Source organism: Cervus canadensis, chromosome X (genome assembly GCF_019320065.1).
Source record: "Cervus canadensis isolate Bull #8, Minnesota chromosome X, ASM1932006v1, whole genome shotgun sequence".
Taxonomy (NCBI): Eukaryota; Metazoa; Chordata; class Mammalia; order Artiodactyla; family Cervidae; genus Cervus; species Cervus canadensis.
This window is the reverse complement of record NC_057419.1, coordinates 16939080-16963441: the sequence shown is the minus strand read 5'-3', so window position 1 is coordinate 16963441 and position 24362 is coordinate 16939080. Positions and strand designations below refer to the sequence as shown.

The following is a 24362-nucleotide window of genomic DNA, read 5'->3' as shown; positions in this document are numbered from 1 at the left end:
CTACAGAGATGGAAGTCCTCAGTCTAAGAAGACACTAAAGACCAGATTACATGGCCTGGTGGACTCAGAGATTGCCAACACATGATCCACTAGGAGCTCTTTCCTGTTGGACATGGGCAAATGTCACTTGGCCTGACTCACACCATCCCAGGAACCCTTGGAAATGTCTGAAGTTTTTGTTTCCACCCACAAAGGTGAAAGTAGCCAAATTATGATCCTATTTTGATTATTTAAAAGCAACCTCTGGGAGCTCTCTTTATTTATATACTGAATATATTCCAAAAAATTTGAAGTTTTGGAACAGGCCCTGTTTTTATTTGCTTATTAATTAGAGCTGTAACTTTTCCATGGCTGTTTTAGATTTTTTTTTAAATACACGTCATCATATGAAAAAGATTAATGACTACTTAGAACCTACTCCTATTTGTACCTTGTTTGCATTTTAAAAGAAAGCAAGACTATGTAAGACAAATGTATTTTAATTCTATTTATTTTCAATGTCTAGCATGTACATCTGTAGTAATTTAACAAAGGATGTAAAACAGCTTGCCTCTCTTGTCATAACTGATTATCTGTGTCATATATTAATAGTTTCCCTAGGTCATAAAGAAAGAGAATGAAAATGTAAAGGCCACTATATTTCATAGGAAATGGTATTTGCAACTGCATTTATATAGCCTTCAAACTCATAAAAGACACATACATGTCCCTTTAAAGTGTTAGTCACTCAGTCGTGTCCGACTCTTTGCAACCCCATGGACTCTAGCCCACCAGGCTCCTCTGTCCCTGGGATTCTCCAGGCAAGAACACTGGAGTGGGTTGTCATTCCCTTCTCCAGGGGATCTTCCCAACTTAGGGATCAAACCCACATCTCCCGCATTGCTGGCAGATGCTCTATTGTCTGAGCCACCTAAAACTACATGTTTTTGTATGTTATTACTAAAATGTAAGTATTTTATACATAACTAATGAGAACCTACTATTTAGCACAGGGTACTCTACTCACTGCTCTGTGGTGACCTAAAGGGGAAGGAAATCCAAAAAAGAGGGGAAACATATATATATATATATATATATATATACATGTATATATATATATATGTATATATATTTGTTGCTCAGTTGTGTCCAACTCTTTGTAACCCCGTGGACTGCAGCACACGAGGCTTCCCTGTCCTTCACCATCACCTGGAGCTTGCTCAGACTCATGTCCATTGAGTCAGTGATGCCAAATATGTATGCGTATAAATGACCCTGCTGTACAGCAGAAACTGACACAATATTCGAAAGCAACGATACTTCAATAAAAATTCATTTTGAAAAGTTTAAGTATTTTAAAAATCACTTACTTTTCAGGAAACCAGATTAAGGCACCTGGGTATCACAAGAAGGTTCAAGAAGGTTCTCCTGTGTCAGGAGCACCAGCAACCACTGCCAGGCATTCCTGGGTGGTCGCTCCATAGAGGGACACACAGCACTGTGCTGAGGTGACAGCTGCAAACCACACACTCCTGTCATTGGGAAAACAAACCACAATTGAAAAACAGCTGTACCTTGCATGCCTGGACGTTTCTGGAAGCAAACTGATATGCAAAAATAAAATTAAAAAAACCCACCTGTTTTATATGAATAGCCCTGGCTTTGTCTCTGTGTACCCTAGGCAAGTAATTCAACGTCTCTCAGCCTCAGTTTTCTCATCTCTAAGTTGCTGGCTGGCTAGTTGTGAGGCTTAAATGAGATGCTATATATAGTGTCAGGATCTAGCAGGTCTAGTGATAGAACATCATCCTTGCTTCCTCTGCCTGGCTTATTCCTCTCAAGATTTGCCCTAGGGGTCATAGCCTCTTAAAGCCTTCCCTGACTCACTGGCTCCTTTGCACCTGTGCCTCTCTTACAGTTCTTGAAATATAAAATGACTCTGGCTACACCACCTGCACGTTGTGGGCCCTGAGACCTAGGATGACGTCTAGCTCATCTCTTCCCCCCCAGCACCTGGAAGAGTATAAAGCAATGTGCAATCATTACTTTATAGCATTTCTAGTAAAGCTTAGTAACATCTCTGGAAGTTCAGTTCAGTTCAGTCGCTCAGTCGTGTCTGACTCTTTGCAACTCCATGAATCACAGCACGCCAGGCCTCCCTGTCCATCACCAACTCCCAGAGTTTACTCAAACTCATGTCCATCGAGTCGGTGATGCCATCCAGCCATCTCATCCTCTGTCATCCCCTTCTCTTCCTGCCCCCAATCCCTCCCAGCATCAGGGTCTTTTCCAATGAGTCAACTCTTCGCATGAGGTAGCCAAAGTATTGGAGTTTCAGCTTCAACATCAGTCCTTCCAACGAACACCCAGGACTGATCTCCTTTAGGATGGACTGGTTGGATCTCCTTGCAGTCCAAGGGACTCTCAAGAGTCTTCTTCAACACCACAGTTCAAAAGCACCAATTTTTCAGTGCTCAGCTTTCTTCACAGTCCAACTCTCACATCCATACATGACCACTGGAAAAACCATAGCCTTGACTAGATGGACCTTTGTTGGCAAAGTAATGTCTCTGCTTTTTAATATGCTGTCTAGGTTGGTCATAACTTTCCTTCCAAGGAGCAAGCATCTTTTAATTTCATGGCTGCAGTCACCATCTGCAGTGATTTTGGAGCCCAAAAAAATAAAGTCTGCCACTGTTTCCACTGTTTTCCCCATCTATTTCCCATGAAGTGATGGGACAAGATGCCATGATCTTAGTTTTCTGAATGTTGAGCTTTAAGCCAGCTTTTTCACTCTCCTCTTTCACTTTCATCAAGAGGCTTTTTAGTTCCTCTTCACTTTTCACCATAAGGGTGAAAGTGAAACATCTCTGGAAACCTAATTTTAAATAATAATGTAAATGAGACTATATGAAGTTATCATACTGTAAATGGGACTATAGGCGTTTTCATCAATGGGACAATAGGAAGTTATCAATAATGGAAATGGGACTATATGAAGTTGTCAGATTGTGGGTTCTTCTGAAAGCAAGAAGGCACCTTTTACAATCAAGGTATTTACAGTAAATAACCTCTGAGGGATGAAAAAATATTTTAGGAAAATATCTACCATTTACTGGGAAGTTATAAATAACAAAGCAAATCTGACCTAAAAGATGAAGGCCCAGTCCTTGCAAAGGCAGTGGAGCCCTGCTGGCTGCAGGCTTCCTGACTGGTGTTTAGAAATGGTAATCGGGAATGAAAGGAACCTCTCATCACAGGAAGTGCTCAGGGAAGAGACAGAGCTGCAATTGTATCCAATTTTTAATCTAAAAAAAAAAAAAAAGCAGCATGGACAAAAGGAGAGCGATGTGTGAAATCCCATGAAGACACCCTGCTACAGTCAAGTGTAACACTGATGTTTATGTCCTGTGCGGGTGTTCCCCGAACCAGGGCAAGCAGGAGCCAAGCTATACATGTGCTGAATTTCTGTGCTGTTTGTTATTTTTTTTATTATAGGTCATGGGTTGGGAATTCAGGGTTGTGGTGTTTTATGAAACATCCATTTCCAAAACTGCCAATGTAGGAAAGGAAAAAATCGTTTTCTCTCCTAACCATCTAGTTCTTGGCTGGGCCTCTGAAACAAAAGCCAGATTAATAAAAAGAAAGTACACACGGTTGGGAAAACTGGACAGATACATGTAAACGAATGAAATTAGAACACCCCCTAACACCACACACAAAAATAAACTCAAAATGGATTAAAGACCTAAATATAAGGCTGGATACTATAAAAACTCTTATTAGAGGAAAACATAGGCAGAACACACTTTGCCATAAATAGCAGAAAGATTGTTTTTGATCCATCTTCTAGAATAACGAAAATAAAAACAAAAGATAAACACATGGGATGTAAAAGCTTTTGCACAGCAAAGGAAACCACAAATAAAACGAAAAGACAACTCTCAGAATGGGAGAAGATATTTGCAAATGAAGCAACCAACAAGGGCTTAATCTCCAAAATATACAAACAGTTCATGCAGCTCAATATCAAAAATAATAACTCAATCAAAAAATGGGCAGAAGATCTACATAGACGTTTCTCCAGAGAAGACATACAGATAGCCAAGAGGCACATGAAAAGATGCTCAATATCACTAATTATTACAAAAATGTAAATCAGAACTACAATGAGGTATCAATGGTCATCATTAAAAAAAATGTACAAACAATAAATGCTGGAGAGAATGTGGAGAAAAGGGAAGCCTCCCACACTGTTACTGGGAATATAAACTGGTACAGACAGCCACTATGGAAAAGAGTGTGGAGGGTCCTTAAAAAACTAAAACACAGAGCTAGCATATGATCCAGCAATCGTGGGCATATATCCAGAAAAAACCATAATTTGAAAAGATACATGAACCACTGTGCTCACAGCACTGTTTACAATAGCCGAGACATGGAAACAACCGAAATATACATCAACAGAGGAATGGATAAAGAATATGTGCTACACATATACAAAGGAGTATTAGTCATAAAAAGAATGAAATCATGCCATTTGCAGCAACATGGATGGACCTAGAGAGTGTCAGACTAAGTGAAGTTAGTCAGACAGGGAAAGAAAAATACAGGATATTGCTTTTATGTGGAATATATTTTTTTAAAGGTACAAATTAACTTATCTACAAAACAGAAACTGAGTTGCAGATGGAGAAAACAAACTTATGGTTACCAGGTGGTTATGGGATGTGGGGGGAGGATAAATTGGGATGTTGGAATGGACATACACACACCACAGTATATGAAATAGATAACCAACAAGGACCTACTGTGTACCACAGGGAACTCTACTCAGTTGTCTGTAACAACCTATATGGGAAAAGAATCTAAAAACAGAGTAGATATATGTGTATGTATAATCGATCCACTTTGCTGTATACCTGAAACTAACACAACACTGTAAATTGACTATACTCCAAGAAAAATTAAAGGGAAAAAACACACACATTTCTGTAATATAAATTTTATCCAATCTGGGAGGCTTCATAAGGAAATGAAGACTCAAAGAAACAGTTACCCCTGAGTGTTTCTAGGTCTGATGAAGGGTGGAGAGTTGTAGGAAATTTCAACCGGGGGAAACCCAACAAGGACAGTTCCTTCAGATTCCCTCCAGCATCGTTCCATCTGCAGAGAAAGGAATGCTCCTCTCCTCCGGTATAGGGGTGAGGAGCACCTCTAACCTGAGGGTCTTATGACCTGCCTCAGGGGAAGGGCAGAGGCCTTCCTGCACCTGCCATTTCTCAAATTCCTTCAGCTTAAAATATTCACTATGCCAAAGGGCCAAATGGGGTAGCGTGTCCTCAACCCCATCACTGAGGGCTCCATCAACTATAAGGATGCAAGGAGCGCAGTCTTTGTGCACTCTTGCTAGAAACAAGTTAAATGACACTGGTGCCCCTGCCTCTGTCCTTGCTTCCCTCCTCATCTGCCTTTACACAGCCGCCAGAGAGATGCTTCCTGAGGTCATTCAAATTGCATCACTACCCACCCTCAGCTATCATGGCTTCCTATCAAGCTTGGCAAAAATTTCAAAGTCCTTGTCATGACTCACCAGGGCCCTCACGAGCCTGATGTCTCAGGCTCCTTCATCCCCTTCTTCCTACTGTGCCTTGTCTGTGTCAGACACCCTCCCATCCTGGGGCCTTTGGATTTGCTGTCCTTGTAAAAATGATTTTAACGGAAACGAGAGCTCCTTTACCCCATGAGTGCCTTAAAAGAGAACCCCTTTCTTTTCAGGAGATAAGCATAGGATGTAAAAGAACTCTTATCTATACTTAGAAAATGTAATGCTGTCTCATTGACTAAAAGAAAACAAAAAACGATTACTATTTTCCTATCTATAGTTGCAACAGTCACTGACAAAGTTGATATAAAATGAAGAAGACATGCATACATGTACATATGTCAGTTGCCCTGTTGTGTCCGACTCTTTGTGACCCCATGGACTGTAGCCCGCCAGGCTCCTCTATCCATGGGATTCTCTAGGCAAGAATACTGGAGTGGGTTGCCATTCCCTTCTCCAGGGGATCTTCCCTACCCAGGGATCAAACCTAGGACTCCCACATTGCAGGCAGATTCATTACCGTCTGAGTCACCAGGGAAGGCCATAAACTTAGAAAATGTAATGCTCTCTCACTGACTAAAAGAAAAAAAAATCACTATTTTTCTATCTATAGTTGCAACTCACTGACAAAGTTGATACAAAATGAGGAAGACAACTCAGATTTTTAGATCTTGGAGAATAAAGGAATTTCCATTTCAAGTGCCTCTATTCATCTGCACATTCAGTTTGCAAAATCCTGGTACAAATAAAAAACACCAAAATAAAAAACAAAAAAATCCTACCCGCTAAAACACACCCCAAAAGCCCCAAACCAAAAGACAAACCCTGACATGAACTAATCACACGCGGGTTTCATGTGCTGTGCTTTTTTCTAACCACTGAATAGTTTTTAAGACCGCTCCAAGCAAGTCACATGAAACCACACTTGGTGAAACTTCAAGTTCTAGTTGGCTGTGCAGAGTTCTTCTTTAAAAGACTGTTACATCACAATGGGCAGTGCTGGGAAGCCTCCCGGAGAAAGATAATCAAAACAGAATTCCTCCCAGAGGGCCTCAAGCTGCTTTCTTTAAAACCGTTTGAAAACACAAATATATTTGCTTTGTGTGTTCTGCACATTTCGGGGAATTCTGTCATGAGGCAGGTAAACTGTATAGTCCGTGAAGACTTCAGAGCTCTGCCAAAGGGACTTAGGAGAGTAAAGAGAGAAGAATGGTGAAAATGTGTAGGTTTGGAGGTAACTTACAAACTATAGTGAAAATGATAAAAAGTAAAATTCTATGAACTTCTAAAAAAAATCAGCTGTAATCACACAGAAGGACTGTTGTATTTGAACATTATACAGGTTGGTTTGACACTGCTTACAAAAGCCTCACGGAAGTGATTCCCTTTTCATCGAGGAGACAAACATTGGGAGATTCAAAGACCGAGGTAACGGACTTCCTCTGAGAGGTTAATGCCAGTTTTTACAAAATCAGAATTGGCGCTTCAGACTTGAAGGGGTTTGGAGCATGCCACCCTCAAAATACAAGGGCAGAAGGATCACTGCAACTGAAAGCATATGAAAAAGAGGAAACACGGCTGAGCTGTCTGCCCTCCCCCAACTGCCTGAAAGCAGAACCTAAATTCCCCTTGTGAATTCCCTACCAGGGGATAACCACCCGATCACTGGAGGCAGCATAGCACAGAGAGGCGTCTCCCCAACCCTGCTAGACGACCCATATCGTCCATCAGTTCCCTAGCTAAAGGACCTTCCCACAGCCTGCTGCCCCTAAAAGCCTACAGCCATTTTCCTTGGTATTAGTTGGAATTTCACTGAAAGTTGTTGTCTCTGCTCTCATGGCTCAGACGGTAAAGCATCTGCCTACAATGCGGGAGACCGGAGTTTGATCCCTGGGCCAGGAAGATCCCTTGGAGAAGGAAATGGCAACCCACTCCAGTACTCTTGCTTGGAAAATCCCATGAACAATGGAGGAGCCTGGCAGGCTACAGTCCATGGGGTCGCAAAGAGTCGGACACAACTGAGCGACTTCACTTTCTTGGTCTTTCTCTACAAATGGACTGTTCTTTCTTAAAATGTTGTCTAAGCCCAAGTTCTAAACATCCCTTTGAGTTACTCATCACTGAGTTTCTCCTGCAGGTATAGGTGCTGTATGTGTAAATAAACTTGACTTCTCTCTTGTCCATCTATCTGTCTTTCAGCATTTCTAACTTGCAGGGTCCCAGCTATAGAGTCTAGGGTTTTTGGTTTTTTTTTTTACTTCCCTACAGATCTAAACACATGCCCTTGAGAACATGAGGACTCCCTAACATCAGTAACCAAATGTCCTAAAGAGTTTATGTACCCTGGAGAAATTGTGTGGAGGAAAAACAATGTGTCACTCCTATGACGGAGCAAGAGGGCTGGAAACAAAATTCTAACTGGAATTAATAGGGGAACTTTCAGGGCTCAAGGGAGACCTGTAAAGTGGAAAGAGAAAAGAGAATGGAAAACAACAAAGCTCACGTCCCCCGATGTGAGAACTTGAAGGCACTATTCATTTAGTCCCACATCTCCAGGGCTGTATTTCTCAGGAGTCAATATGGAAGTCGTCTCAGACAGGGAATTAGAAGGAAGAAAATCTAGCCGCAGTTCATATGTGACTATTTATGGTTGTGCTGCGGAGGTGAGCCACAGGACGTCTGTGGACGTTTCCTCAACTGTGAAGTGTACAAAATAACACTCTTTTCTTAAAGGTGACAAAAGGATCAAGTGCAAGCCTTTGGAACTCTGACCGCATCTTCAAGTAACTTGAGGAAAGAAAACAGAAATGTTGATGCTGGGGCTGCATCCCCATAGTAAAAGTCAAAGTGTTAGTCACTCAGTCACGTCCGACTCTTTGTGACCCCACAGACTGTAGCCCGCCAGGCTCCTCTGTCCATGGGATTCTCCAGGCGAGAATACTGCAGTGGGTTGCCATTTCCTCCTCCAGGCATTCCACAGATCCAGATGTAATTGTCCCGGAGTGGGGGGTGGTCAAACTATCCCCCACAAAGCACAAAGAATGCTCCAACTACCATACAATTGCACTCATCTCACACGCTAGCAAAGTAATGCTCAAAATTCTCCAAGCCAGGCTTCAACAATACGTGAACCGTGAACTTCCAGATGTTCAAGCTGGTTTTAGAAAAGGCAGCAGAAACAGAAATCAAAGTGCCAACATTGGCTGGATCATTGAAAAAGCAAGAGAGTTCCAGAAAAACATCTATTTCTGCTTTATTGACTATGCCAAAACCTTTGACTGTGTAGATTACAATAAGCTCTGGAAAATTCTGAAAGAGATGGGCATACCAGACCACCTGACCTGCCTCTTGAGAAATCTGTATGCAGGTCAGGAAGCAACAGTTAAAACTGGACATGGAACAACAGACTGGTTCCAAACAGGAAAAGGAGTACGTTAAGGCTGTATATTGTCACCCTGCTTATTTAACTTATATGCAGAGTACATCATGAGAAATGCTGGGCTAGATGAAGCACAAGCTGGAATCAAGATTGCTGGGAGAAATATCAATAACCTCAGATATGCAGATGATACCACCCTTATGGCAGAAAGTGAAGAAGAACTAAAGAGCCTCTTGATGAAAGTGAAAGAGGAGAGTGAAAAAGTTGGCTTAAAGTTTAACATTCAGAAAACTAAGATCATGGCATCTGGTCCCATCACTTCATGGCAAATAGATGGGGCAACAGTGGAAACAGTGGCAGACTTTATTTTTTGTGGTTCCAAAATCACTGCAGATGGTGACTGCAGCCATGAAATTAAAAGATGCTTGCTCCTTGGAAGAAAAGTTATGACCAACCTAGACAGCATATTAAAAAGCAGAGACATTACTTTGCCAACAAAGGTCCATCTAGTCAAAGCTATGGTTTTTCCAGTGGTCATGTATAGATGTGAGAGTTGGACTATAAAGAAAGCTGAGTGCTAAAGAATTGATGCTTTTGAACTGTGGTGTTGGAGAAGACGCTTGAGAGTCCCTTGGACTGCAAGGAGATCCAACCAGTCCATCCTAAAGGAAATCAATCCTGAATATTCATTGGAAGGACTGATGTTGAAGCTGAAACTCCAATACTTTGGCCACCTGATGCAAAGAACCGACTCAATGGAAAAGACCCTGATGCTGGGAAAGATTGAAGGCGGGAGGAGAAGGGGACAGCAGAGGATGAGATGGCTGGATGGCATCACCGACTCAATGGGCATGAGTTTGAATAAACTCTGGGAGTTGGTGATTGGACAGGGAGGGCTGGCGTGCTGCAGTCCATGGGGTCACAAAGAGTCAGACATGACTGAGAGACTGAACTGACTGTGGCTTGTGGGATCTTAGTTCTCCGATCAGGGGCTGAAACCGGGTTCCCTGGAGTGGAAGTGTGGAGTTCTAACTGCTGGACTGCCAGGGAATTCCCTGATTTTATAGTCTTGACATAGGACTTTTCTGAATATAAAAGCATAAAAAACAGAGCCAAAATCAGATGCTGTTCAGAAGTCCCAAGGAATCTACAGAAATGATGAAACACCACAGGCTGGGAGGCAGCTGGACACAGGTCAGATGGGCCCCAACAGTCACCAGGCCACATGGTGCTGACGTCTAAGTCTTCTGAACATCGGGGTCAAGGTTCTGACTCTGCAATCCAGAGGATTTAGGACTTTGGACTAATGGGTCCCTAGGCCGGAATTCTGTTCCATTAACTTTTTTCCCCCCACTTTTAGGTGTAAAAAGCTGGTTATGTCTGTGTGAACCTCATCCTGAGAAGGCAAAAGTTCACTTTATCTATAACCTGTCTCTTTTTCTCTCCACCTAATGCACACAACCTTGCGTACAAAATACCCTTGGATCTGTATCTCCCTGTTTGGTCTAAATGTGAACATAAGCATTTTGATGGCAGGGATATCATCTTTTCAAGACTCCATGGACTCTTGTTTTATAGCACGTGATATTAAATAACAATCACCAAAGACACACAGGCTCACAACACTGAAGTGATTATAGAGATAGTTAATGCAGTCTTCCTAGACACCATCTGACAAGTGCTGTAAAGTTTAAGGTCCTTTTAGTCAGCAATTCTATTTCTAAAAATTTACTTTAAGGAAATGAGAGATGTGGAGGCTGTTTTTGTAAGAATTTTCTGCAAACTTAGAAGAAACGATGAGGTTCCAAATGGCTAGGCTTGCACACGAGCATTCCTAGCAGCATTGCTCGTAACAGACAAAAAGTGGAAACAATCCAAATGTTTATCAACTGAAGAATCGAGAAACAAACCATAATATATCCATACAATGGGATGTTGACACTAAAATGAAATTCTGATACAGACAACATGGATGAGCCTTCAAAGCTTTATGCTAAATTTAAGACACAGATTGTATGGTTTCATTTACATGAGATGTCCAGAATACACAAATCTAGAAACAGAATGTAAATTTACGGTGGACGAGGGCTGGGACGGAGGGAATCAGGGAACCAGTGGGGTGGAATGAAGAGGCAGTGGCTATTAATGGGTACACAGCTTTTCTTGGGGGAGGTACAGATTCTTCTCTCAAATTGACTGTGGTAACTGTTGCACAGCTGTGAATATGATTAAAAAAACCCCACTAAACTGTACACTTAAATTAGGTGAACTTATGGTACAAAAAGTGTATCTGAACAAAACTGTTATTTAAAAACAACATCGAGGGAATGCCTTGGCAGGCCAGTGGTTAGGACTCAGTAGTCTCACTGCTGAGAGCCCGGGTTCAATCCCTGTCCAGGGGACCAAGATCCCATAAGCTGTGCAGTGCGACCAAAAAAAAAAAAAAGCTAAAAATTAATAAAAATAAAACAACATCTAAAGTCTATTTATTTGTATCTTTAATATTTTTTCTGGTCATGCTGCACAGCTTGTGGGATCTAAGTGAAGTGAAGTCGCTCAGTCGTGTCCGACTCTGCGACCCCATGGACTATAGCCTACCAGGATCCTCAGTCCATGGGATAAAGTCTGATCCAAATTTTATTTAAAAATCACATGTGAAGAGAAAAGGCTGAAAATAGATACAAAAGATTTCTGCCAGTGTTATTTTCTGAATGGCAAGATCTCAAGTCATTTTTGTTTGTTCTTTTACTCTTTTTTTCATTTTCTATTGATGTATACATATGCACTGTTTTCCTAATCAGAAAAGTTATGGGTCTATTACAATTTCATGATAAACCCTATATGTTCCAGAGATTTGCCTACTGAAAAATGACATGGTACATGGATCACCCCAGTCCTACTGCCCTTTGGAATCAGGACACCAGAAGGGAAGCGCCTCACCTCATCTGTGACTCTGCATTCTTATCAGCTCTCACCTTCCTCAGAAGCCCACTGCTGCACTGGAAACCGTTCCGTCTCCCCTCAAACCTGATCCCCAAATATGAACAGGTGATCACCCACAGCTACAACTCTGAGGTTCCCACTGGTTTTTCCCCATTGCATAGTGCACATGATCAAGGTTCTGGGTCTTGTATTTTTACCACCTGGTGGTCTTTTTTAGTTATTATTCTTTTTTAGTCAGTTAACAAGAATGCAATGGGCCACTGATTCTGGATTGTAAGTGGTATTCTCTAATTATTGAGAACTGGTACTTCAAGATCATTGTTTTTCCTTTTTGAATCCATTTCTTTTTTTGAATGATCAGAATGAAGATTTATGTATTGATTAATTTTTCTGTACATAAAGTTTTATTGGAACACAATCCTACCCATTTACTTATATACTGTTCCTTTTAAAATTTTATTGTAGTTGATTTACAATGTTATGTTAATTTCTGCTGTATAACAAAGTGATTCAGTTATATATAAATATTCTTTTTCATATTCTTCTCCATGGTGGTTTATCACAGGATGTTGAATATAGTTCCCTGTGCTCTACAGTAAGACCTCATTGTTTATCCATTTGTATATAGCCAGTTTGCTTCTGCTAATCCCAAACTCCCAATCCTTCCCTCCCTCACCCTGTCCTCTTGGCAACCCCAGTCTGTTCTCTATGTCTGTGAGCCTGTTTCTGTTTCATAGAGAGGTTCACTTGTGTCTTATTTCAGATTCCATAGATAAGTGATACCATATAGTATTTGTTTTTCTCTGACTTATTCACTTAGTATGATAATCTCTAGGTCCATCCATGTTGCTGTAAATGTCATTATTTCATTAAAATCCACTGCAACAGTAAAAAGGGTCTTCCTAAGAATCAAAGGCTCAGTCAACAAAGAACAGGCAAGACAGCACAGAAAAATTAAAAATACACACTCTCACTTGCTGACTACTGCTCTCAGCACTGTCTGCTTGAGATCTCGGGACCTGGAGGAAGTCAAGCAAGGGAGTCACGACGGTCCGGTCACAAGGAGCTCAGGGCACTTGAACCCTCCCCCACGTGTGGGAACATTTCCTAGCAAGGACTCAGTCTCCTCACGTTCTATACTCATTCTCTACGCATCGTTACCTGAGAAAGCAGGATTAAACTGGGCTGGATGTCAGCAAGGGGGTTAATAAGACACTGGTCTAGAGTTCCCCCAAGGAGGTTAGGCAATCTTTAACTCAGGTCGAATTTCTCAATGAAAGGTCAGAGCTTTAAGGAGACTCTAAAGGCGAAGTTAATTGTAGCTTCAGGGCTTCAGGGAGATGGAAGCACTGTTTGTTGAAACTTTTTCTTTACTCATGGAAATCTACTGAAGTTAAAGGTTTCATATATATAAGCACTCTGCTCTTCATTTCATAACCCTTTTATTTACTGTTCCTCTACATTTTAAAATTTTGAATTGTGGTAAAATGCACATATAATTTATCATCTTAACCATTTTGACATGGATGGTTCATTAAGTACATTGACACTGTTGTGCAACCAGCTTTTGGAATGCTAGTTGTCTTGCAAAACAAACTTTGCACCTATTCAACAGCTCTTCACTTCTTTCTCCCCTGCATTCCCTAGTAACCATCATTCTACCGTCTGAGTTTGACTACTTTAGATACCTCATATAAGTGGAATCATACAGTATCTGCTTTTTTGTGTCAGGCTTATTTCACACAGCATAATGCTCTCAAGGTTCATCCACATCAGAGTATCTGTCAGAATTTCCCTCCTTTCAAGGCTAGATAAGATTCCACTGGATGGGTAGACCACATTGTGTTTATCCATCCATCCGCTGATGGACACTTTAATTGCTTCCACCTTTGGGCTCTTGTCAATAATGCTGCCATGAACATGAATGCATAGATATCTTTCTGCTTTCAGTTCTGTCAGGTATTTACCCAAAAGTGGGGTTGCTGGATCATATAGGCATTCTATTTTTAATTTTTTGAGAAACTGCCATATATATTTTTTTTGGAGGAGAAAGTGGCTTTATTACTTGGCCAGGCAAATGGGGAACACAGTAGGCTAGTACCTCAAGAACTGTGTGCCTCTCTTCCATATTTTCTGCAGCATTTCAATGACGTCAAACTTTCTATTCTCCCTGTGGGAAAGTCATGTGGATAGAAAGCAATTTATTGCCTTAGGAGGCTGTAGTATGTAAGCAACTGGGATATAAAATTTTGACAACTGCCATAAAAAGATGAGTAGGCTGTGTGTCCAGTTTAGAGTTCTACACAGTTCACTGAATAAATATCTGTTATGTATCTCGTACATGATAGATGCTAAACCTAACGAGATACTCTCTGCCATAAAGGAGCTGACAGCCCAGCAGAATACAGACAAGAAACTGGCAAATACAAGGACAGACACCGCTGCTAAGGGGCACACGTAGGAGGGATACACAAACCTGTACTGCTGCTATCTGGCTGGCTCCAGTTCTTCACTGCTTTCACTCTACTCATGACATTTTGTTAGAGGGATCATCTTCTAGTAGAGATTTCAGCAAAAGGTCCCCTCCTTTTCTCGCTTAAGGCCCTTCAGAGATTCCCCTCTGCTCTCAGGATGGAGCCCAAGGTCCCTGGCCAGTAATGAAAAGCCCCTTTCCAGCCTCTTTCGTGATCTCACTGAATCACTGGCAGGCACTTGCATCCCCCAGCTCAATGCCTTTGCTCCACTAGGTCCCCGAGCCTGTGTGTCTCTCACCAAAAGTGGTTCTCACTCCTGCCTGCCAAGCTGTGTCATCTGGAGAACTTACACAGCCAAAAGAAAAACAATGCCAGGGCCTCACCCCAGACAGAATGAATATGAATCTCTGCGGGCAGGCCTGGGCACATTGCAGCTCTCCAGGTGACTATGATCTAAACCAGAGCCATCACCACGGCCCCGAACACACAGGCACAACCCCTCTCCCGCAGCAGGACCGACCCGGCTCGTGGGCCTCCACCCAAAGGCAGTTCCCGACCTGCTCCTGGGCTAAACACACACCACCTCCCCGACTTCACATTCTGCTGGAGGGAGCCTCATTAAATTGTGAAATGTTTAAAAAAAAAAAAAAAACCTGCTGTGCACAACTCACCTGAAAACCTTCTCTACAAACTCCAACCGGTGACTGCAATGTTTTCAGCGTCACTGTGTACCCAACCCCCTGCATTCATTCCTGCACTTACCTCCTAACAGCGGAAAGCAGTGCACGTGGAGTAAGTCTGCGTGCTATAGACGCTCAGCTCCATCCTCACAGGTACAGGGTTTACCGCCATCTTACAGATGAGGAAACCTGTTAAGAACATCAAATATTTGTACCTTTTTTCCCCACGGTGCATATCACACTAAAGAGGAGAGTGAAAAAGCTGACTTAAAACTCAACATTCAAAAAACGAAGATCATGGCATCTGGTCCCATCACTTCATGGCAAATAGGTGGGTAAGCAATGGAAACAGTAACAGATTTTTTTTCCTTGTGCTCCAAAATCACTGCAGATGGTGACTGCAGTCATGAAATTAAAAGACGCGTGCTCCTTGGAAGAAAAGCTATGACAAACATAGACAGCATATTAAAAAGCAGAGACATCACTTTGCCAACAAAGGTCCATCTAGTCAAAGCTATGGTTTTTCCAGTAGTCATGGATGGATGTGAGAGTTGGACCATAAAGAAAGCTGAGCGCTGAAGAACTGATGCTTTTGAACTATGGCATGGAGAAGATTCTTGAGAGTCCCTTGGACTGCAATGAAATCAAACCAGTCAATCCTAAAGGAAATCAATCCTGAATATTCATTGGAAGGACTGATGCTGAAGCCGAAGTGTCAATATTTTGGCCACCTGATGCAAAGAATTGACTCATTGGAAAAGACCCTGATGCTGGGAAAGACTGAAGGCAAGAGAAGGGGATGACAGAGGATGAGATGGTTGGATGGCATCACCGACTTGATGGACATGAGTTTGAGCAAGCTCTGGGAGTTGGTGATGGACAGGGAAACCTCGTGTGCTGTAGTCCATGGGGTCACAAAGAGTCGGACATGACTGAGCGACTGAACTGAATTGAATCACACTAAATAATTTTTTTCTTGTCTGTTTTCCCTACAAGACCACAGAAGAATGATGTTTGTTTCATTCACTGATACACATTTGGCAACACCTGGCCAGGGCTCACTATTACTCAACAAATTCTCTCCTCTCTGCTTGTGAGCATCATCCTTTGCACCACAGACTGGCTTGCTTGTACCCATTGCGCCTAAGCCCCTCAGCTTCTTCCATGGGAAACCAACCTTATCTCAATTTTAGTTCAGAAAATCATTTTAAAATATTCTAGTTTAAAAAAAAAAACCAGAAGCACAGTGCCTCCTGTGGGCTAATCAGCTGGACCCCAGGAGTCAAGTCATTTGGGGATAAGGAAGGACTAGAAGGCACAGTTCCCAGAAGTATGTTGAGTATGTTCGTGGTGGAGGGAGAATGCAACATCATAGGATTAATATGAGAATTAAAAGGGACAGTCCTTACAAAGTCCTTGGAACTATGTCACACACTAAGCCCAACTGAGGATTATATAGCAATGAAGAGGAATAATATATATTCATTATATATACAATGAAGAGGTTTACATGTATCTACCATACCTGACATTGTTCTAGAGCAGAGGTTCAGCAAACTTTTTCTATAAAAGGCCAGATGGTAAATACTTGAGGCTTTGTAGTCCATCCAGCTTCTGTATGGACTACTCAGCTTCACTGCTTTTGTAGCAGGAACAGCAGCCACAGACAGTAAGTATTGTGTTACTGGGTGGTTCAGACTGTAAAGAATCTGCCTGCAATGCGGGAGACCTGGGTTGCCTAGGTCGGGAAGATCCCCCAGAGAAGGAAATGGCAACCCACTCCAGTATTCTTGCCTAGAGAATTCCACGGACAGAAGAGCCTGGTGGGCTACAGTCCATGGGGTCCCAAAGAGTCAGACACACCAGCCACAGACAATATATAAATGAATGGATATGGCTTTGCTACAATAAATCTCTTTTTCCAAAGACAGAAATGCTGGATTTGGTTGCAGGCAGTGCTGTCCAACAGCAGTATAACAGCAAGCCAGACAAAGGATTTAAAAATCTCTAGTGGCCACAGAAAAAATATAAACAGGTGAAATTAGTAAAACATCTTATTTAACCCAGTGTATCCCAAACACTGCCATTTCAACACGTTGATTGATATAAACAAATTGAGATAGTTTGCATTCTTTTTCATACTAATTCTCCAACATTTGCCATTTTACACTTAATGCACATCTCAGTTCCGACTAGGCACATTTCAGGTACTCAGCCTTATGGACCTAGTGGCTACCATACTGGACAATTCTAGAGTATATGCTAGAACCGATAATGCTGAGGTACACACCTATACCCCTAGCTACTCAATACATATCAAAAACAGAGTTTATACAGTGCCCGAAATATCTGTTGAAGGAATGCATACAAAACCTTGTTAATATTAACTGATGTTACAGGTATATGCAGAAAGTACACACATCTGCTCTAAAAGCTAACAACAGATCAAAGAGAAATCTCCAAAAGCTGGTAACAAATCAGCAATAACCTAGCTCAGTTTAGACCTAAGATCTAAAGAGAAATTTTAAATTTCTAGCCACAACCCAGGTATACCTCTTTGGCTATACAGGCAGCCCCTTCATCTATGGCGAGAAATTATGCTGTCAGGAGCATCGCGGTTTCTGAAGTGGCACAATACTGCTCTAGCGCCGTTCTGCTTTATGATGACCAATAGCAAATGTGCAGTGAGCGGAAGGGACAAGGGGAAAGGACTGACACAAGGGCCCACTCTGGCCCGGGTTCGGGTTCCAGTGGGTGGGGTGGAGTGACAAGCAAAGTCTGCTGCAAGACTTCCAAGGGTGGCAGCCTGGCACCCAGCGCGCAGGGAGCGGCGGCCCTGAGGGATCTACCCACGCTCGGCTGAAGCAGAGGGGAAGGCGAAAGCACGTCCGGGTCTACCGGCCCCGGCAACACCGACAGCCTCCCCGAGCGGGGTGGGCTTCCACTGGGAACAGTGGGTCGCCTGTCTGCAGCCAAAAAGACATTGGCGAAACCTGAACACCGCTCACCCAGAAGCACGGGCGAAACCCGGAAGTCCTCGGTGTCCTCGGGTTCCAGAGAGGACTTCCGGTCCCAGGGCGGGACCGCGAAAGCTCAACCAATCCATCCAGCGGACTGGAGAACAAGGCCCCCAACGCATGCGTGCTAGGAAAGTGGTGTCTGCGCAGAGCGATCGGCCGGCAAGAGGCCGGCCCCACCCCCGCCCCCCACCCCGTCAGCTCCCAAATTCGGGTCCCGGTCTGGGGCCGGCAATCTGCAGCCGGCCACGAATTGGAAAAAAATAAAAAGAAATAAACAAACAGCCCTACTGTTGCTTTTGAGCATCGAAGTTTGTTGAACTACCCTTTCTGTTTCCCATCAAGACAGTGCTCGGCTAAATGTTGACAACACTTAGGACGAAAACGAATTTACTTAACGCGGTAATTAATTCAACAAGTACTTATTGCACCCCTCGCATGCATCAGTTGATATGAAAGCAGAAGACATTCATTAAGGAGCCTGGTGCATGCTGCGTGTCCCACCTGTACACATTCTTTCCCTGCCAGGGTCCCGTAAAGACACCCTGATGGTAGGACTAGAGAAAGTGGCAGCCTTCTTTGCTGATCCCTTACTCTAGGGTAACTTGGGGGAAGATTCAAGGAAGCAGGTGACTGTATGATTGAGCCACGTGATAAACCTTACCTAGAAGGAGGGAGGATAGGACCAGGACTAACGCTATAATCAGTAACGCAGGAGCAGCGACTTCCTCTTAAAAACCTGAAACACTGCAGATTTATCCTAGATGAAATCTAAGAGACTAGTTTCAAAAAGCTATTGCTATGAAATTGTTTCCAGCACAAGAACAAAATGCTGCTGCTGCTGCTGCTGCTAAGACGCTTGGGTCGTGTCCGACCCTGTGCAACCCCATAGACAGCAGCTCACCAGGCTCCTCTGTCCCTGGGATTCTCCAGGCAAGAATACTGGAGTGGGTTGCCATTTCCTTCTCCAAGAACAAAATGAGACACCTATTAATCTAATTTATTGAACAGCCCCGGCTCTGTAGGGTGTAAGTAAGAAGAAACTTTAAATTTTTTCTCACCATTGCCTTGAAACACACTCTGTTGGCTCTCTTCCTGCATCTTGGCTCCTCTAGGGCTGGAGCTTGAGGCTTGAGCAATCCCACAGCTTTTCTTTTCCTTCCAGTTTTATTGACATATAATTGATGTGCAGCACTGTATAAGTTTGGGCTTCCCATGTGGCTCAGCTGGTAAGGAATCTGCCTGCAGTGTGGGAGACCTGGGTTTGATCCCTGGGTTGGGAAGATCCCCTGGAGAAGGGAAAGGCTACCCACTGCAGTGTTCTGGCCTGGAGAATTTCATGGACTGTATAGTCCATGCAGTCACAAAGAGTTGGACAGGACTGAGCAACTTTCACTTTCACTGTATAAGTTTAAAATGTACAGCATAATGATTTGACTTATATACATCATGAAATGATGACCACAGTATGTTTAGCGAACATCCATCATCTCATATAAATATAAAAGAAAAAAGTTGTTTTCCTTGTGATGAAAGCTCCCAGGATTTACTCTGACCAACTTTCATATTCAACATACAGTGCTTGTCAATTATCTTTATCATGTTGTACATTATAGCCCTACTGCTAACTTGTAACTGGAGGTTTGTGTCTTTTGACTACCTCCATCCAATTCCCCTTCCCCTTACCTCCCCATAGATTTTTCTAGTCACTTTCAGTATAAAGAAACAATCTGAAGTTGTTAAAAAGTCCATTCTAATCAGACCTTCATTACTTAACCAATTCAAAGCACCAATGCTCCCTCAGTTCAGGTGTGATCTGTAATTCTGTGGACCAGCAAAGGACACATGGATCTATTCCTTCACTATCCTTCTTGTACCCTTTCTTGGCTTCCTGTGCTATTTTTTGGTCTCTCTGGGATAAGGACAGGAAGAAAGAGGGGTAAAAAGTTTTATCTGATTAGAATTGTGGATTGAATGGTGCTCTGCCTCCCCAAGAAAGATATATTCTCTTTCTAACACTGGAACCTATGAATGTCACCTTATTTTTTTTAAAGGGGGGGGGGCTCTTTATAGATATAATTAAGTTAAAGATCTTGAGATAAGATCATCTCGGATGACCTGGGTGAACCCTAACCCCAGTGATGAGTATCCTTAGAAAAGACAGAAGAGAAGACACAGAGACAGAGGAGAAGCCATTGAAGATCAAGGTGGGCATCAGGGTGATGCAACCACAAACCAAGAGACTCCTAGAGCCACCAGAAGCCACAAGAAGCAAGGAAGGATCCTCCCCAGAGGTTTTTGGAGGGGCATGGTCCTGCCAAAACTTTGAGATTGAACTTGTAGCTCCAGAACTGAGAGAATAGATTTCTGTTGTTTGAAGCCACCCAGTTTTTTATGGCAGCCACAGGAAACTAATTAATGATGGTGTTACCTGGTATCGGAGCACTCCGGATGCTGATATACAAAGACTGCCTCTTTTGTGTGCTCACTTTGGGGATATTTTTTGGAGACCCCCACCCCCTTGCTGGGGGGCCCCTACTCACCCATTCTCTGGTTCAGATGGTACAGTGGTTGACCACCAGCTCCTGCATTTAGTGGCATGTTGCACCCAGCCTTCTGTTGAGTCAGGCCACCTGCAGACAGGCCTCCTAGGTGAGGTCCTTCCAGAACAACCCAGCTACTTGCTTGCTATGCACTTAGCCCTTGGGAAAGTCCTAGCAGCTCTGCCCCACTCCCCACCCCACCACAAGCCCTGGAAGCAGAGGCTGCTCCCTCTGCCATCAGAGGTCGACTTAAGCAGCCCCTGCTAGCTCCTCACTTGTAGGGTTTTTCCAGGGAGTCAAGCACCTTGTGCCCTTTCAATTCAGTTCAGGAGCATCTGTCAGTCTCTCTTGAGTGGTTCTCTCAAGTTCCCCTCCATTTGCTGGAAAGGCCGGAGGAAGTTTCTAGAATTCTAACAACCATCTTCCAATTTTGCCTTCTCTGGTGCATCAGCTGAAAAGGGGTGACAAACCATGGTTGGCAGATATAGTGTTTGGCTCCCCACTTAGCCCCATGTAGACTGTCTCTCTAGAAGAGTGCCCAGAGGGCACTTAGACACTGAGCTCAGATCTAGGTGAAGTCAAAGTCAGGAAATTCCCGTTTAATGTTCTCTTGCCCCTGAGGTGACCCGCAAGTCATTTCCATACCTCTTGTTCTCCCCTCCCACACCTTCTGTCCATTCTGCCCTTTCTCTGGAAGGGAAGTTCTTTTACCGTAGATTTGTGGCAACAGAGTAGGAGAGAATGAAGGATCCACAAGCCTGGCTTCCATTACTTGGTGGTACATATCATTCAAGAGTCAGCAAAACAACATTGATACTACTTGGTCACTGTTGGGGGGAGCTTCACAATCCATGTAATCAGAAAGATAGAGAAAAAGTACAAAAAGAGATGGGATGAAAGGATACCAACTCAAATACCTCTGCCTGTCTATTCAGCTGACTCCTGCATTGCTGTTAACAAGTTTGAGCTGAAGCCCAACCCCTGGGACGTCACTCTGTCAGAGTTACCATGAGGAACACGTCTACCTGTGATGTGGACTATTCCATGAGAGCCCCCACTGCATTTGGTTCTCAGGGTTTTCTTTTACAAGGATGTTGTTTTGTAAGAGCATTTCATCAGAGGAGCAGCATGTGTCCAACTCTTTGTGACTGTAGCCCACCAGGCTCCTCTGTCCATGGGGATTCTCCAGGCAAGAATACTGGAGTAGGTTGCCATGCCCTCCTTCAGGGGATCTTCGAACCCAGGGATCAAACCCAGGTCTCCTGCATTGCAGGCAGATTCTTTACCATCTGAACCACCAGGGAAGACCAAGATGTAAGCAGTGAATGAAAATCCATCGATGTATGCTGCTACTTTGGTCTTTCGTGCTTGTACGCCACAGCCTGAAGGCTTATTGTCCCAGATTCACCACTGTACACAGAATCCACAGACCCCCTTTCCCCACATAACCAGGGCATGCTGCCAGAAGCGACCATTCATCAGGAACAACAATATGAAGGAGAACCATGCTCATCCCAGGTCTTCTGAGTCTTCAGTGGGAGATGCATTTGCCCAGAAGTGTACCATTCTGATTTATGGTGCCCAAGAGAAGCAGTTTTTCCATTTCAGCCTCACTTTCCCCCCAAAACAACCTACCACATTCTAGTTGCTACATCATTTGGTGCATATAATAGTATTTATGTTATTATTCATTTCAAACCTGACTGAACCACCACCTAGGTTTCTAGCTGCTGAAGACGATGGTGTTCAACTCCTTAGTCATGACAAGAGTAAATTACTTAGCTTGCTATGTTGGCTGGGACAATTACATGTACTCAATACCAGCTTTTATGTGACGGAGTTCATGTGGTGGACTCGGACAGGTTTTTCAATCCAGCTTTCACCCCACCTTCTGAACAGCCCATCAGGTGCCCTGCTCTGCCCTAGCCAGGGGACAGTTACATGATCCAAGGCGGCCTGATCGCACACCCCTCCCTGGAAAGTGACTTTTGTGGAGCAATGTGGAGAGTAACTTGGTGAGAGATTATTCCAGCAGATGGTGGCTTCCTGATCAACAATGGCTTTTTCCTATCTACTTCTAGCCCCGGAGCTCATTTCCAAGGCTGGGTTGCTGGGCTTTCCATCTTCCTACACACTCGTCTTTCCTTACTGTAACTTCCCTTTGCTGTAGGTTAGCAGAGGTCTGTTTTCTGTTGCTGGCTACCAGCAAACACTGACTCAGCCTCCATCTTAATGCAGCTGTGTGATCTGACTTATCAGAGGAGAATCCCTGATCTTGCACAGTGCTGAAAGTGCCTTCTTACCTGTTCCTTGGTATTAAGGCAGTGGAAGCTACTATTATAAAAGAGTAAGTATTATTTGGGCTTCCTTGGTGGCTCGGTGGTAAAGAATCTGCCTGCCAATGCAGGACCCGTAGGTTCGATCCCTGGGTCAGGAAGACCTCCTGGAGAAGGAAATGGCAACCTACTCTAGTATTCCTGCCTCAGAAATCCCATGAACAGAGGAGCCTAGCGGGCTACAGTCCACGGGATCGCAAAAGAGTCGGACACGACTCACTGACTAAACAACAACAACAATTACTTAGTAAGGTTACAGTTCCAGCTCTTTATTCCTTAAGCCTGAGTTGTTTTTTTTTTTTTTTTATAAGGGTAGTTTCCTTTTCATTTGTCAGAGATCAGCAGAATGGGACACAGGACAAGTCAATGTTGACAGGGCGAACAGGGAGAGACTAAGAGGCCTGCAAGCTTGGATTCTTCAAGATCTCAGGGGTGAGTGACTGGAAGGTTCTGGGTACCCAGAAAGAAGCATGGGTTCACAAGACACTAGGGAGAGAAGAGATGGAATGAAGAGGAAGCAAGAGATGCTGAAGACAGCCCTTTTTGCTGTTTGCCAGCCACACACGTGCACGGAAGCTGCCACGAGAGGGCACTGCTGGAACTTTGAGAGAGGAGCTGGAAACCAAAACAGGCAAGTGCCAACCGTCGCTTTCAGTGGGGGAGCTGTGGGACTCCAGCTCAAATTCAGGAGGAAAACTATTTTAAAAGGACAGTGACAGGGAGCGCAAAGGGGGATGCGGAAACTTTTATCACTGCTGAGAAAGACCAACAGATGTTGGGGAGATGGGGGTTCCAGGCACCCGAACAGCGGGGAAGAGAACCTCAGGCCTGAACCCCTGGGCCTGTTGAACCCACTCCTCAAGATTCCAATGCTGGGATTTCCCTGGTGGCCCAGTGGTTAAGACTCCGTGCTTCCAATGCAGGGGACCCAGGTTCCATCCCTGATCAGGGAGCTGATCTCATATGCTGCGTAGCATGGCCAAAAAGAGCCGGGGGTGGGTTCCAAAGCCATTTGTCCCCAGGCCAGGGTCCCTAGGTATCCTGGATGGCAGGCTAGGGAACATCCCCAAAGTCAAAGTCATTAGTGGCTGGATTATGCATGAGTCTGTGGAACTGCAGTCACAACCTGCCCGTATTGAGAGATGAATTCATGTCCCAAGTCAGCAGGCACCAAGTCACACTGATGAGGTTCATCTTAATGAGGGGTAACACTTTCACTTAAGTGAAACAATGACCACCCCCCGAAGTCCCCCTGTGTTCCTTCCTAGCACCCTCTCCAAGGGTAAACACAATGCCAACTTTGCCACCACAGATTCATTGCCTCTGATCTCAAAACTTATATAAATGTGTGTGTGTGTGGGAACATATATATGGAACCATACAGTATGTACTGTTTTTTTTGTTGT

At 43.6% G+C, this 24362-nt stretch overlaps 1 long non-coding RNA gene across 3 annotated transcripts; it reads right to left on the bottom strand.

Moving 5' to 3' along the window:
• Positions 1-1351: 1351 nt before the first annotated feature.
• On the bottom strand, positions 1352-18180 carry LOC122435096. Of its 3 annotated transcripts, none has more exons than XR_006267585.1 (3): positions 18069-18180; positions 15143-15249; positions 1352-1511 (listed from the first exon to the last, which is right to left on the bottom strand). It is a non-coding gene; the product is annotated as an uncharacterized LOC122435096 (long non-coding RNA). The 3 variants fall into 3 exon arrangements; XR_006267584.1 differs by lacking the exon at positions 1352-1511 and adding an exon at positions 12638-14076; XR_006267583.1 differs by lacking the exon at positions 1352-1511 and adding an exon at positions 12638-14076 and having other exon boundaries at positions 17614-18103.
• Between the last annotated feature and the right edge of the window lie 6182 nt (positions 18181-24362).